This window comes from Marmota marmota, unplaced genomic scaffold, assembly GCF_001458135.2.
Source record: "Marmota marmota marmota unplaced genomic scaffold, marMar, whole genome shotgun sequence".
Taxonomy (NCBI): domain Eukaryota; kingdom Metazoa; phylum Chordata; class Mammalia; order Rodentia; family Sciuridae; genus Marmota; species Marmota marmota.
The window spans coordinates 42,182,021-42,196,808 of record NW_026000037.1 but is presented as its reverse complement, the minus strand read 5'-3'; the positions used below and the strand labels follow the sequence as shown (position 1 = coordinate 42,196,808).

Here is a 14,788-nt window from a genome sequence, read left to right as displayed (position 1 = left end):
CACTAGTATGGCAATATGTAAATCAATGGATGTGTAATTGATGTGATTCTGCAATCTGTATATGGGCTAAAAATGGGAGTTCATAACCCACTTGAAGCAAAGTGTGAAAGATGATATATCAAGAACTATGTAATGTTTTGAACAACCAACAATAAAAAAAAAATTAAAAAAAAAATTAATGATGATACACCTTGCCAAACCTTTGCACTCATATGTATAGACACAGAAAAGGAGAAAAACAGTGAAGGGGTGAGAAACAAATAATTTTGCTCTAAGCTAGCTATATGTTAATAGGAATAAATGATTTGCTGTCATGATTAATGTGGATAACTGCTCAAATGACACTGTCTTTTTTTTTTCTCTTTCTCCATTCTCCCTCCCACTCTTTCAGTTGGACCCTTCTGTTTCCAAGATACCTCCTAGTTTGACTCTTTGGCTGCTCAATTGGGTGTCTCTGATACAGGTTGCCTGGCAACATGACCAGCAGAATACTCATCAGCCTGTGCAGTAGCTCTATTTTCTGGCTTGCAGGTGGGAGATTTGGAGAGAAATTCATGAGGCTTTCACATTGCAATTTTGTTTCATTTCAGTAGGGTGTAATTAAGGTTATTATTTGTAATGTTATTATTTTATGTTATTATGTTTTCAGTGTTGTTTAGAGGCTTTTGTTTTTCTTATAATTATTGAATTTTTTCAGAAAAATTTAAAAGACAGAAATTGCCCTTCTCAATACTTCATGTTTTTGTAGAAGTTCATGATCATAAAGTCAAACTAAAAAATATTAAAAACCCATAGGCTAGTGACAGAGAACATATGTAAAAGGAACTGAGTACTGGACATGTTCTTACACCTTGATCTGAGCAACAGTAATACAGGGATGTAACTATGTAAAAATTCACCTGTCTATGTATTTAATATTAGTGCACCATGTATGTTTTAACAAACATATAGTATACTTGAAGAACTTTTAAAGGTGATGGCAATATGAATAATGTGTGCACACATACAACATACACATAAGCAGAGGCTATACAAGCTTAGTATACATTAATTTGGAAACAAAACGAATCTCTATGCTTTTATCACAGAAGATAACATATTCTTAAAGACTAGGAATTCTGTTGCATTCAATCAGTTTAACAACAGAGACTATTTTGCCATATGGCAACATGCTTTTACTAAGAATTTGCTATTTATAGAAAGGGAGACTTGACTGTCAATTCAGATGGGCAAATTCAAGCGAGCAGACAGCACTAATAACCACAGACTGCAAATGATTTGCCATTTGTTTGAGCCTCATTGGATTAAAAACAGAATGCTACATATGCAAAAAAAAAAGATAACATCTGGAAATTTACTCTATGGAACATTTCATACCAAAAACTATCAATGTGACTTGCTGGTCTATCCTAGGGTGCACTAGACCTCCAATTGTCAAATGTCATGTGGCCTAAGGTAGGCAAATAGATTGGCAAACTATACAAAAACTTTAAAACATAAGGCCTTGATATCTTTATTTATCCTATTTTAGTTTTTAAACATTACCATATAATCTCCAGATCAGTGAGAAAGCATTCTCTGTACTTGCCCACTGGATCTTCTAAAGAGCTTAGTATTGAACTTGAGCAATTCTTTTAAAGTGATTTTATGTTCTTATTTCATTTGAGCCTCATCATGGCTCATTTTATAAATTTATAATCTAAGGCTCAGAGAATTTAAGTGACTTGCCCAAAATTAGATACTTTATCTAAGCCAATAATTTTCACAACAAGAATTTTAAGCCAATTTTCTATTATACAACATCATGCTGTTCAAATAACATCTTTCTTTTTTAACTCCATAACTGGCAAAACCTCTCAGCAAAGTCAGCTATTATAAAAATTAAACCTTGATTTGAGTAAATAAATATTTATAACTTTATTATTTGTTAGTTACTTTTTTTTTTAGTAGAGAATCTGTCTTGTGGGGGGTGGGAGAAGACAGTGCAAAAGAATCATGGTGATTTAAAAGTGTTAAATAGATGATAAAGTTTGACTCACCACCTAGTTAATTTCTCAGGTGAGGAAACTGAGGCCCAGAGGAATAATTTTTTCAAGTTCCAGATCTTACTTCAGTATGATTCAAACTGGAACCTATCTTACCTGTTTTCTGACATTACACAAAGTGCTGTTATCATAAACTGAAATTTTCAGTAATATTGCAGGGTACCTCAAAGTATAAAAATGATGTATTAAGGAGCAAAAATTGAGACTATTGATCTCATTTAAAAGATAAAGCTCCAACCAAGGGAACCACAGTTGTCTTTACACTGTCATCAGTATCAGGTATTAACAGACTCTACCCCCCTTAATTGAATTTATGTTAATATGAGTAAAATAAATATGCTACTTACTGCTATCACAATGTGGTAGACACTTTGCGTATTTGTCATACTCAGTCCACACCAAAAAAATTCAAAATAGTTATTATCATGCTGTTCTGGAGCTAAGAAAGCAGAACCAAATAAGAACCTTGCTCAAGGTCACGTAGCTGGAAATTTACTGAGCTCAGAACCAGTTCGATATGATGCTAGAGCCTATGATGACCGTCCTGCCTCAGAAATAAAATTACCTAAAAGTAATTTTCATGCTTTCATTGTAACTGAGATTGCTAAAAGCTTACTCAAAGCTCTGTTCCACTTCATCTGCACCAGGTATACAACAGGGCAGGTGTGTGCAGCTACAACAATACATGAAACAGTTTCTTTTGCAAGTGAGAAAAGTGATTAATGATGGATAGATGGAAAATATTGGGTGGAGTTTATTAAAGTTTGGGGGAAGCTAACTCAGCTGGTTGCATGCCTCTATGTCATCACAATTTTTTTTTTCTTTCTTATTGTGCAGCATGCAAATACAATGTCTGGGCCCCAGTATTCACCTAAAGCTACTGGAAAACCCTTGAGGATTAAATCATATGGCTAAAATAGTGGAACAGAACAGCACAATAAAACTATTTCTAATGACCTAGGAACTACAATTCTTTAACCACAATACCTGATCAGACTTTCTTTCTATGCAGAAAGCTGGGTTTATGAGGCAGGGTTAAAAAGTGATAAGGCAGAAAAATCCTGTGGGGAAAAAAGTAATAAATATACATGGTCAGATTGATGAGAGAGAGAGAGAGAGAGAGAGAGAGAATTTGATAATCTCAACAGATGCAAAAGCACTTGATAAAAATTTGAAAGTTATCCGTGATTAAAAAGTCTATATAAATCAGCCAGGCTTAGTGGTGCACACCTATGAACCCAAGGATTTGGGAGACTGAGGCAAAAAGATCACAAGTTGGAAATCAGCCTAGACAACCTAGACACCTTCTCTCAAATCTTAAAAAATAAATAAATAAACATGGCTGGGGCTATAGGTTAGTGGTAGAGTACTCCTGGGTTCCTCAGTACCAGATGTGAAAAATAAAGAAATCTAATATACATCATTTATAAAATAATTAGAGTAAACATCATTCTTAAAATGGTGAATATGTTCCTTTTGACTTGGGAATAAGACCAGAATATTCATTCTTCCCACTTTAATTCAGATTGTTTTGGACATTCTAGATAAAGTCAATGAGACATAGAAAAGTATACATTTTTAAGTATGAAATAATATCTGTGTCCATAAAAAAACATGCTTTTTACATAGAAAATCCAAAAGAATGTATAAAAACAATAGAAATAATAAGTGAGTTTACAAGAAAAATAAAGTTTATAAAAAAAAAAGTCAAGGGGCTGGGATTGTGGCTCAGTGGTACAGCGCTCACCTACCATGCATGAGGCACTGGGTTCGATCCTCAGCACCACATAAATGTAAAATAAATATATTGTGTCCACCTAAAACTAAAAAATAAATATTAAAAAACAAAGTCAATGTAAAATGCATTTTATATAAGGAACAAAAGGAAAATAAACTTTTTAAAAAGACAATACATCTTAACATTAAACTATACTTAAAACTTCTAGAAACAAACAAAATGTATAAGTACAAAACATAGAAAACCATAAAATGTGATTGGGAGAAATTTGAAAAACAAAAATAAATGTATATACTCTACACATGAATTAAAAGTCAATATTATAATTACGCCAGTTTTACAAATATGTATTCAATAATGATTGAATTCAATGCCGACTAAGAGTTCAACACATTTTGTGGAACTTGATAAAGTAATTGTAAAATAAATATGAGACAAGGTAGCTAAGGTGGCCTTGAATGATAACATGATAAAAGAATTTGTTTTAATAGATATGATGAATAATTAAAAAGTGGCCATGGTTAAAATATAATTTTAAATAGTAAGAAGAGATAAATAGCCTAATTAAATGAAAGAGACCCAGACATGTGAAAATTTGAGTTATGGTAAATTTGGCATTGAAGAGCAGTGGGCAAAGGAAAAAACTGCCAATATGATTCTGTAACAACTGAATATCTATTTGAAGGAAACTTGGACTTGTCCTCTACCTCAAAGCATTGTATGTATGTACACACACACACACACACACACACGAAAGAGTGATTAAAATTAAAATTTGAAACGTTTCTTAATAAGTAAAACCTTGTTTAAACAATGAAATGGTAAATCAGAAAGAAAAAAATCAAATCACAGAGAAGACATTTGCAACATATTTAACTGAAAGAGGATTCTTAATCCAAATATAACTGACTTCTGAATTTAATAAATAAAAAATCATCACAATACAAAAACAGACAAAACGTTTGAACAGGCAGCTTATACATGATGTTCTCCATGTATAAACATGATGATTGAGTCACATGATATAACCACATTATTCAAAAGGAATATACAAAGCAAAATATGATGGCTAAAATTAGGAAGTTTGCATATACTAAGCTTTAGTAAGAATGCAAAAATGGAAACTTTCATACACTACTAGCTGGAATGTAATTAGAATAATAACTCTAGAAAACAGTCTGGTAGGATCTACTAATATTGAAGGTTTGCATGCAATAGAATCCAGCAAGTCAATCACCAAGTGTATATCCAGAACAAATATGCATGCATGTGCTCCACAAGAAACATTTAAAAGAATGTTCATGATATTATTCACAATGTCACAAAGCTAGAAACAGTGCAAATGCCTATCAACATTATGATGGATACTCTGTAGTATTTTTGTACAAAGTAATTTTTATAGCAGTAAAATTAATGAACTACATAAAAATAATGACAAAAAATAAATACATATTCAGGAAAGGAAACTTACACAAAAGAATACATATAACATGAATATAGATATATAGTCAGATATAGACATAGATATATCTTCACATATAATTTTTAAGTCAGGCTAACCTAAAATTTTGTAACTATGAATACAAGCTAAAATATTAAAACTATAATGAAAATTAATGAAGTAATTACCATAAAATTCAATGTCATCTGTTGAAGTAATGATGCAATAGGGGTGATGTTCTGGAAGCAGAAAAACAGATTCTGGGATACAAAAAAAAATGTTCTACTTCTTGATCTCTGTGACTATGACATGGGTCTTATATAAACCATTGTTTTGTGCCTTATAGAAATAGTTCACAAAAAAAACTTACATGGTAGTAATTCTGTAATTAAAATTTATAAATAAAAACTTTCATGTGAGATAAAATTTAATGAACTTATTGTGAGTTTACTGTGTGTCAAAAAAACATCGTAAGTGCTTTTCCTCATTTAATTCTTTCCAATGTTTAGAAGGCATGGTACTATTACTGTCACATTTTAAAGTCGAAAAGCTGGAGGCACAGAGAACTGAAATAATTTACACAGAGCCACACAGTTAAAGAGGCTTCAGTTTGGCATCTGAATGAACACTGAATGGTTCTGGGGTCCATAATTTTAAGCAGTACACCATACTACTTCTCTGATACAAGGAAAGAGATACTCCCTATGCTGGGTGTTATTTTCTTTCCCCTTGCTAAAATTATTATTTAGTATGATAGGTAAACTAAGTCTAAAATATTGGTCTTTCATGGACCCAAGATATTAAATCTTTAATTTAGCACTCTATCCTTGTTTCATTTTAGGCTCCGCTAAGGAAGGAAGACAAATCACATTAAGATGACATATTTACTATTCTAATATATAATTGAGCAATATCATAAATTACACTGTTCCTGTTGCCCAGCCTACAAGTGAATGTACACGACAGATTCATCACTAAACATAAGGAATATTTCTCCCTAAAGGTCAGAAAAATATTCTCTCTACCCAAAAGCTATTTAAAGAAGGGCTAAACTCTGAAAAAAAAAAATCAGGCTATTGGCAACACCATTTTCCAGTTCAATCAACCTGGAAACCTCAATTTCTTAGAAGAATAATGGTAGGTTAACTATCTGGTAACTCAATGGACTCAAATGTCAGCTCTGCCATTTTTTTACTTAGGTGTCCTGGGACAACTTGGTTTACTACTGTCTGTCTGTATCCTCTTGTACAGAGTGGGAATGACATTTAAAACCAGTTTAATGCCTCATCAGTCCCACTTAAGTGTTACATGAGCCTATTTCCTTCACAGTCTCCCTTTCCTCTCTACTCCTTCTGGTACGACCTCGGGCATTGGCCTCATGGTGTCATTCCCATGCTGCTATAGTAGCCTAAAATCGATCTTCTTATCTACATGTCTTCCAACTGCAATCCACTGTGAAGACATCCCTAGACTAACATTCAAAGAGCAATCTTTTGTTCACAGGATATTCTCTCTCCCTCTCTCTTTTCTTTAAATTACCTTCCAATTTAGTTTAAATTTACTAAATGGTTATTAACATTTTCTACAAAGTGGGCTTGTGTTCCAGGGCTTACGTGTTTTATGCCATTCATTGAATGTACAGAAACCTCTTCCGGTCTGAACTTTGGTAAGCCATTTCTTTACTATTGTGTTATCTCCCATGTGCATCAAGATCTAGTGAAATGCATCGCTATGATGCAATCTTGGACCCATGCAGTCCAGAATTACATCCACTTCTTCAGATATCCTATAATGCGTTGTTTTCACACATTTATGCCTTATATTTCTCAAAGTATTTGAAGTGGCTTTGTTAACTTTACTACTTTATATCTTTCTCTTGATGTAAGTTACCATATCCTATATTTATTCACACTTGGGTATATCCTACTTCCTTAAAAAAAAAGATTTTCTTTGACACTAAGTTTTTCTTTCTCCCTTTCACTTGTTCTCATGTTTCCTAGCACAGTGCTTTTCGCATTTAGGAGTATATGGTAAATATGAACTAAATCAAATGGGATAAAATTACTAAACAGAATCACTAGTTTTATCTTTCAGAGACTAAATCCTGAAAGTGAGAGTAGAAGCCTTCTATAGGTCCTTTACTCTCAAAACCAAGAATAGTGTTGGAGCACAAAAACTTAAGTCTGTTCGCTTTAGAGCTACAATCTTTCAAATACTAGTAAGTTTGAAATTATCCCCCTGATAAAATTTTTCAATGGTTTGTTTTCAACTAGTGACATATAATGGGACTGAAACGAGTGAATGACTAAAGTAGAAGAAGATGAAAACTTCTGAAGAGTCCAAAAGAAAGCATCAGTGTGGCTAGTGTGCCATAAAGAACACTGCTGTGTGGACCACACACCTGAAGGTACAGAAAGACGAGGAAGTTAAGCTGAATTGCTCATTCCAAACTTCTCTGCACTGCATGGGCTGACTGAGGGACCACACACACAAGGTATGGTCATGAATTCAGATTCTGAAAGGATAACAGACCTAGGAATGGGCTCTGCCTGCAGGGAAGGAACTTTTTAATGTGACATGTTTTCTTGAACCAAACAGTTTATTTATCTAAGGCAATTTATTTTGGATTGCTGAGTGGTGCTATTGAAGCTCAACATAAGTCAACTGTTATTTTTTTTTTTCAAAATTAATCATAAAATACTCAGTACTAAATATGTTTTGTGTATATGGTTTCAGGTTTGAGAATAGTGTTTTTGTGGAGCTAAAAGAAAATTAGATCAGCCATAGAATCTTAGTGACATCTAGGTTAACAGTATAAAGAAGATTTAGAATTAGACTTCAAGCTTCATTTTCATGAATGACAGATTTAAATTTTGTTTTACATTTTCCTGATATGAAAGTTAACGATAAAAATATGTATCTCATGATATTATTGCTCAGATTAACTGAAAAGGTTGAATATAAAATACACAGAATCGAATCAATACTTAATGAATGTTTTCCTGATCACAGTCCTTCAATTTACACGAATTACTTGTTCAACAGAACATTGGATAATTGTTCCCCCAACTTATGTGACAATCATTTCAACTATTGGTTTTGTTTTTATAAGTTTTTTCTGTCTCCTTCAAGCTAAGTATTTCACACTCCATAAGTACTTCACAATTGCCACATCTTCTCTCCAGAAAGGTCACAAATACACATGTTCATCCTAGGTCTGCAGTAAACAATAAGATATACAAATATTCTGTTTTTATATCCTCTATATGTGCATAGTGATTGAGCAAATGGCTAGTTTTTTTCATGAAAAATTCAAGAAGTACAGGCACTTTCTGAAAGTACTTTGCTTTATTTATAAAAAAAAGTTGGAGTTTAGTTTCTGTTTGAGCATGCCACTCAACAATACTCAGTGAGTATCCTTATTATGAGTAAATTTTGTGGCATGATTATGAAGTTATAATGCTTGATAAACATACATGAATTGAAATATCTGAATAAATTGATTACAAATTAATAACTATTAACATTTATTGAGCATTTATTATATACCTGAAGCTATGCTGTTCTTTACATGTATTAATACCACAAATGAGGTAGTTCTTAATTTTATATCCATTTAAAAGAGACAGTAAGAAATTTGCTCAGTCACACAGCTAGTAAGTGATAAATCCAAAATACTCTCATGTATATTTTTGAAGATTCACACATGTATGAAAATGTCACAGTGAAACCCATAATTTGTAAAAATCAATATGCATCAATAATTATAAATTTAAAAATAAACAAATGTAAAATGTTTATCTCCAATCAGACAGCCTTATAAGGTCCTGGTTTTGTTGTTTTTGTTATTAGTAACAGTTTGAAAGCTAAAGGTATTTTAATAGTTTTACTGTTTCCTTTACATCATAACATACAAACAGCCTTCCAGACTTACTTTTCTACCTTACCATGGTATGAATGCAACAGGCATTCACAAGGAACCATACTTTGAATTTTGAACATTGACCAACCCTCAGTATTGGGTAATATTCCCTCCTGAAGCTGGGAAGCCACAGGGAGCTTAGCTCCCTGTCAGCAGGGCCATCTGGAAAGGAAACCACTGACACTCTGCAGTACACCCTGCGGCTGAGCTTGGATGCTCTAGAGCATCTGACCAGATGTGTTAAATGCATTTCCAACTTTCATCAATCCAGGGTATAAAGCCAGGTGTTCATCCAAGTCTGAATACTAAGTCTAGATTCTTAAAGCACAACTTATACCATCTCATTATTGAAATAGTAGATTGGGAGATAATATATACACATCAATACTGCCATTATTGCTTCTAAATTTGGGGGAATTCTATTTTAGAATTGTCCTCCAGACCACCCCACTTCATCAAACAAGGCAGTTGAGCAGGTGAAAACTCAGTCTGACTCTATGATCCCTTCCAGTTCTAACATGCTGTGATAACATTGATTTCTGTGATTTTTAATGAATGACAGAAGATTCTTTGGAGAACTTTGGGACTCTAATACCAAATACTTTTTATCAATGAATAATTTGAATGGTTCACAAACTTACATTCAGGAATCTACACTTTCATTTATTTCCTACTTATTTAAAACAATCCAAGTGACATGATAAACAATACAAAATAGAAGACAAAAAAATAAGATATTAAGAGCAACCAAAAATCTTTAACATTATGAGGATCATGCTTAAGCAGACACAAAATTTAAAATTTAATGTCAAAATGTGTTGTGCTCTTAAATACACAGGCCTTTAAATTAAAGTTATTTAACCTCTAAGTTTTTGATGGAGGCAGCATCCTTTGAAAAGTCATTTGTTCAAGATCTGGATTCATCACTTTGTAGAGACTTTGAGCAAACTATTAAAGCTTTGGGGATCTCAGTTTTTTTTTGAAAATGGGAATAAAAATAGTTATCTTAAAATATTTGGGTATTAAAGATAATGTTTATAAGAATTTAATGATACCTGACAAATATTAACACATATTAATTTAATATTTCTTTTAATTTTTTTTCATGTTAACACTAGCTAATAACACTAATCTCCTTTACTCTTTTCAATCTATGATTAGAGGAGAAAAAATCTTGAAGAAAGATGTGCTACATGTAGGTAATAAAATGATAATAAAATCAGTGAATGAAAATCTTGAAATTATGTAACAATTCAGACTAACAAATACATCATTTTTTTTTATCTTTGGTATACATTTTCCCTCAATATTAACTTTCAAGAACTATAAATAGAAATTTGTTCTTTTATGATTGTCTGCCAAATACATTCAGTATGACTGCAATTGAATAGAAAATAGAAATACATATTACTTACTGTATATAGTGCTTGGAAATTTCAAAATGATTTGAAAACATACATCCTCAAAATACTTCTACAAAATGCATCTGTGGAAGAGGAAAAACAATCCAAAAAAGAAAAAAATAAGCAATTTTCCAAGGCCACTGAAAAATTAATGCAGACCAACACACATTAAACATTGTTTAACAAACTGAAATACGGATTTGCAAAATATAGATGCTACACCTAGCAAAGTATAATAGGCTATGAACAGAAATATTCTCATATGCATGCAAATATTCTGAACACTGGTCAAGGAGACACTCCTAAGCATGAGGTAGGAAAAGTCTGCACGTTGGCTTCAGAATTATTTTAAGTACACAGTACTCATGGAATATTGGTAGAACAACATAAAAGCAATTCAAAATATGAAATGCGTATAAGTAAATTTAGTTGGCGATTTGAGATGATTATTCAAACACATTCTAAAATGTACTTTTGTCTGATATATGAAGACCATTGAGTTAGAAGAGTATTTTGCTTGATTTATCTAGAGAATTACAATTCACTTTGTAATTGCATTTCTGTTCTAATTGAAAATCATGCACTGAAAAAAATGCAGGCATGCCTCCTGCACACCTCACAAAAATACACAAGCAGATCTATGCTGTTTTTCATTAAGTCAATGTGATTATAAGGAAAAAATGATTTAATCAGGCTTTATTAATTAATTTGTTTGTTTTAGAAGATTGGTATTGGAAGATCACATTAATTTTGAAACTCAAATATTTCAACTTAAATAGATTTTATGCTACTGGAAACACTGTTTTATAAAAGAACTGTTCACAAGAAACAAAATAAAACATATCCTAATGAAGATTATATATCATCCTTTAAAGCACAGACTGCAAGTTTCCGACAGATCAGACACACCATGCACGATCTAATAATTAGCAAGTTTATTTAAAGGAATTAGCAATTTTATTTAAAGGAATATTAGTTATCAATGACCAAAAGAATTTCTGCCCAGGGAGATGTGGGGCTTTATAGTACTAAGCAGAAACACCAGTTTACTAACGCAGAAGTTGTGCTTTTTTGTTCACCAAAACCTATATAACCAAATTCAGCATTGTTCAACATTCACAACAAGTACTCTGCATAGAAGGCCTAATTTATCTTCCCTTAGTGTGTTAAAAAGACTAGAAAGACTCTTGTCTCCATCTAGTCCATCGATTGATAATTTTGCTAAAGTTGAACACAGAGGCTCTCAAATGAGATGAAGCTAGAAACAGTTAGCAAGTTTACAGCTAAATGGCAAATATAAATCAAGAAATTCCCAGAAACTAGGTATTATGATAAATTTCTTTGGTCTAAGTTTAAAACTTGGAATTTAATAGAACATTCAAATTCACCTCCCTATATAACTTCATTAGAATTACAGAGTTAAAACAGCAGGTATTTGTTTTTCATACTTTACAATATTCATCCTTATAGACAAGAGGATTGAATTGAAGACTAATCCTGTGGTTAGTCTTTCCTAACTTGACAAACAGAAGCTGAACTTTAACTCTGAACAAGCTTTTCTAACAAGAGCTTCACATCACAACCACACCTGCTAGTTTCTATGCACAGCAGAGATTTCAAACTGGGTTCATAAACACTAAATCTCACTAATGATATTCTTCATGAATTACCAAAATAATAATTTTTAAAAATCTGTATGGTACCCCCATCCTTACTCACCACAAAGCCTAAACAAATAGGAGCAAAACAAAAAAAAGGAAGAAACATTACACAATTTAACTTCAAAATATACTACAAAGTTGTAGTTATCAAAAGAGCATGATTATACTGGCATAAAAACAGACACTGAACATGAAACATGAAACATGGAACAAAATACCCAAAAGAAAATCCATACATATATGGACAATTTATTTTGAATACAGTAGTAACCCAGTAGAGAAGGGATAGTCTTTTCCATAAATCGTACTGGGAAAATTGGGTATCTGCATGCAGAAGACTGAAATTAAATCTCTATAAAAAACTGTCAGTTAAAAAATCAACTCAAAGTGAACTAAAGACTTGGATAAAAGACTTGAAACCATAAAGCTACCAGACGAAAAGATAGAGGAATGCTTTGTGACATTGGAATGGGCAAAATCCCCAAAGCACAGGAAAAAAAAAAAAAAAAGCAAAAATAGGCAAACTAGTTTACAACAAACTAAACACCTTCTGCATATACTCCCCCCCAAAAAAATCAATGCAGTGAAGACAATCTACAGAATGGAGATAATATTTCGAATGACACATCTCACAAGGGGCAAACATACAGAATATGTAAGGAACTCCAAAAACCCAAAGCAAGAAACAGATAATCCAATTTAAAATGGGTGACAGATTTAATAGACATTTAACAAAAAAAGACATACAAATGGTCAACAGGTCAATAAAAAATCAATATTTCTAATCATTAAGAAAATACATATGAAAAACATGTTGAGATATCACCTTACTCCAGAAAGAATGACTATGATCAAAACACTAAAGAAAACAAGTTCTGGGAAGGATGTGGAAAAAAGTGAATTCCTGCATACTGTTGGTGGAACTGTGAATTAATATAGCTATTCTGGAAAACAGTATGGAATGTCACACACAACAAAAATTAAAAATAGGACTCACAAATGATCCAGAAATACCACTACTGAGTATATATCTAAGGAAATGAAATAAGTGTGTTGAAGAGACATCAGCACTCCTATATGCATTGCAGCATTATTCACAATAGCCAAGAAATAGAAACAACCTTTGTCCCTCAACTGATGAATGGATAAAGAAAATTGGGTTCATATACACAACAGGGTATGATATAGTCATTAAAAATAAATCTTGTCATCTGCAAAAACATGATGGGGGGGCTGGGGATGTGGCTCAAATGGTAGCTCACTCGCCTGGCATGCGTGGGGCCCGGGTTCGATCCTCAGCACCACATACAAACAAAGATGTTGTGTCCGTCGAAAACTAAAAAATAAATATTAAAATTCTCTCTCTCTCTCTCTCTCTCTCTCTCTCTAAAAAAAAAAAAAAAAAAAAAAAAAAAAAAAAAAANATCATAAAGAGAAATCCTCCAATTTAATTAAACAAACTGGACTAGGGAAACACTGAACACTAAATGTGTAGCTAGCTATGTGACCCACAAACTTAAGTTAAATGCTAGTATGATGAAAATATCTTGAAATATCAATAAATTATGTAAAATCCTTAAAAAATATGGGCTGAGAATTCTGGTGGCTCAGGTAGGAGAAGCCACCTGAATCTGAAACTTTCCACATATATATCCTAAAAAATATACAACCAAAAAAATTTTAATAAAACAAAAAACACAAATCCTAAGCCTTTAGCCTAGGAAACTAAAAAATAAAAAGAAAATTTTCAAATTATCTATTAACAGAAAATTAAACACCAAATTCTAACAGAGCTTATCTTTCAAGTACCCACTGTACACAACAGAGATAGAAGGGATGGGCGGGGGTGGGGGGGGGAGTGAGAGGAAAATAGTTAGTTGTTACAGTAAATGATAAAATTCATGATGAAAAATATGATATAAACAATGAAATGAATAAAGAATAAAGTGAAGAAGGAAAGTCCTTTCTTTATGTAGAACATCTCCTAAAAAAAAAAAAAAGATGGATTGATGAAGTTAGAAAATCACCATTAGCAAGCATACTTAACCATCTGGATCAAGAGAACATTAGTGGATCAGAACCAGTGGGTGAAAGTATAATGGGAAACACACATTTCCATAGTTGGAAAGCATCTTCCCACAAATTGGTTATTTATTACAGTGGGGGAAATTGTAACCTTCAGTGGAGAAACTTGGCAGAAACTACTTTAACTAATTGACCAAAGACAACATCATCAATAATGGGACGAATACACAGGACACACCAGAGAAGGATTCAACATCCCTTTTGTGGTATCCTTGCCAAAACTGCATAACCTGAATTAATCATCAGGAAACATCAGGCAAACCCAACCTGAAGATGCTATGCAGAATATCTGGCCTAAAGTCTTCAAATGTCAAAGTAATTAACCACTGAGGAAATGTTCCAGATTAAAGGAAATTTAAAAGATATGACAACTAACTGCACCTGCAACTCTAGATAGGTACTATGAGGATGTAATAGCATTGTGACAATCTGAAATTTCTCAATTTTCATCACTGCAATTTGATTACAAAGAACAATGTTCTTATTCTTAGGA

The 14,788-nt window shown here is 32.6% G+C and overlaps 1 long non-coding RNA gene across 1 annotated transcript in view; it reads right to left on the bottom strand.

Moving 5' to 3' along the window:
* Positions 1-14,788, bottom strand: part of LOC125619399 — a 56,886-nt gene that overhangs the window by 19,120 nt on the left and 22,978 nt on the right. The window contains exon 2 of the long non-coding RNA XR_007350926.1: positions 10,562-10,632. This is a non-coding gene — a long non-coding RNA (uncharacterized LOC125619399). The remainder of the gene's footprint in view (positions 1-10,561; positions 10,633-14,788) is intronic.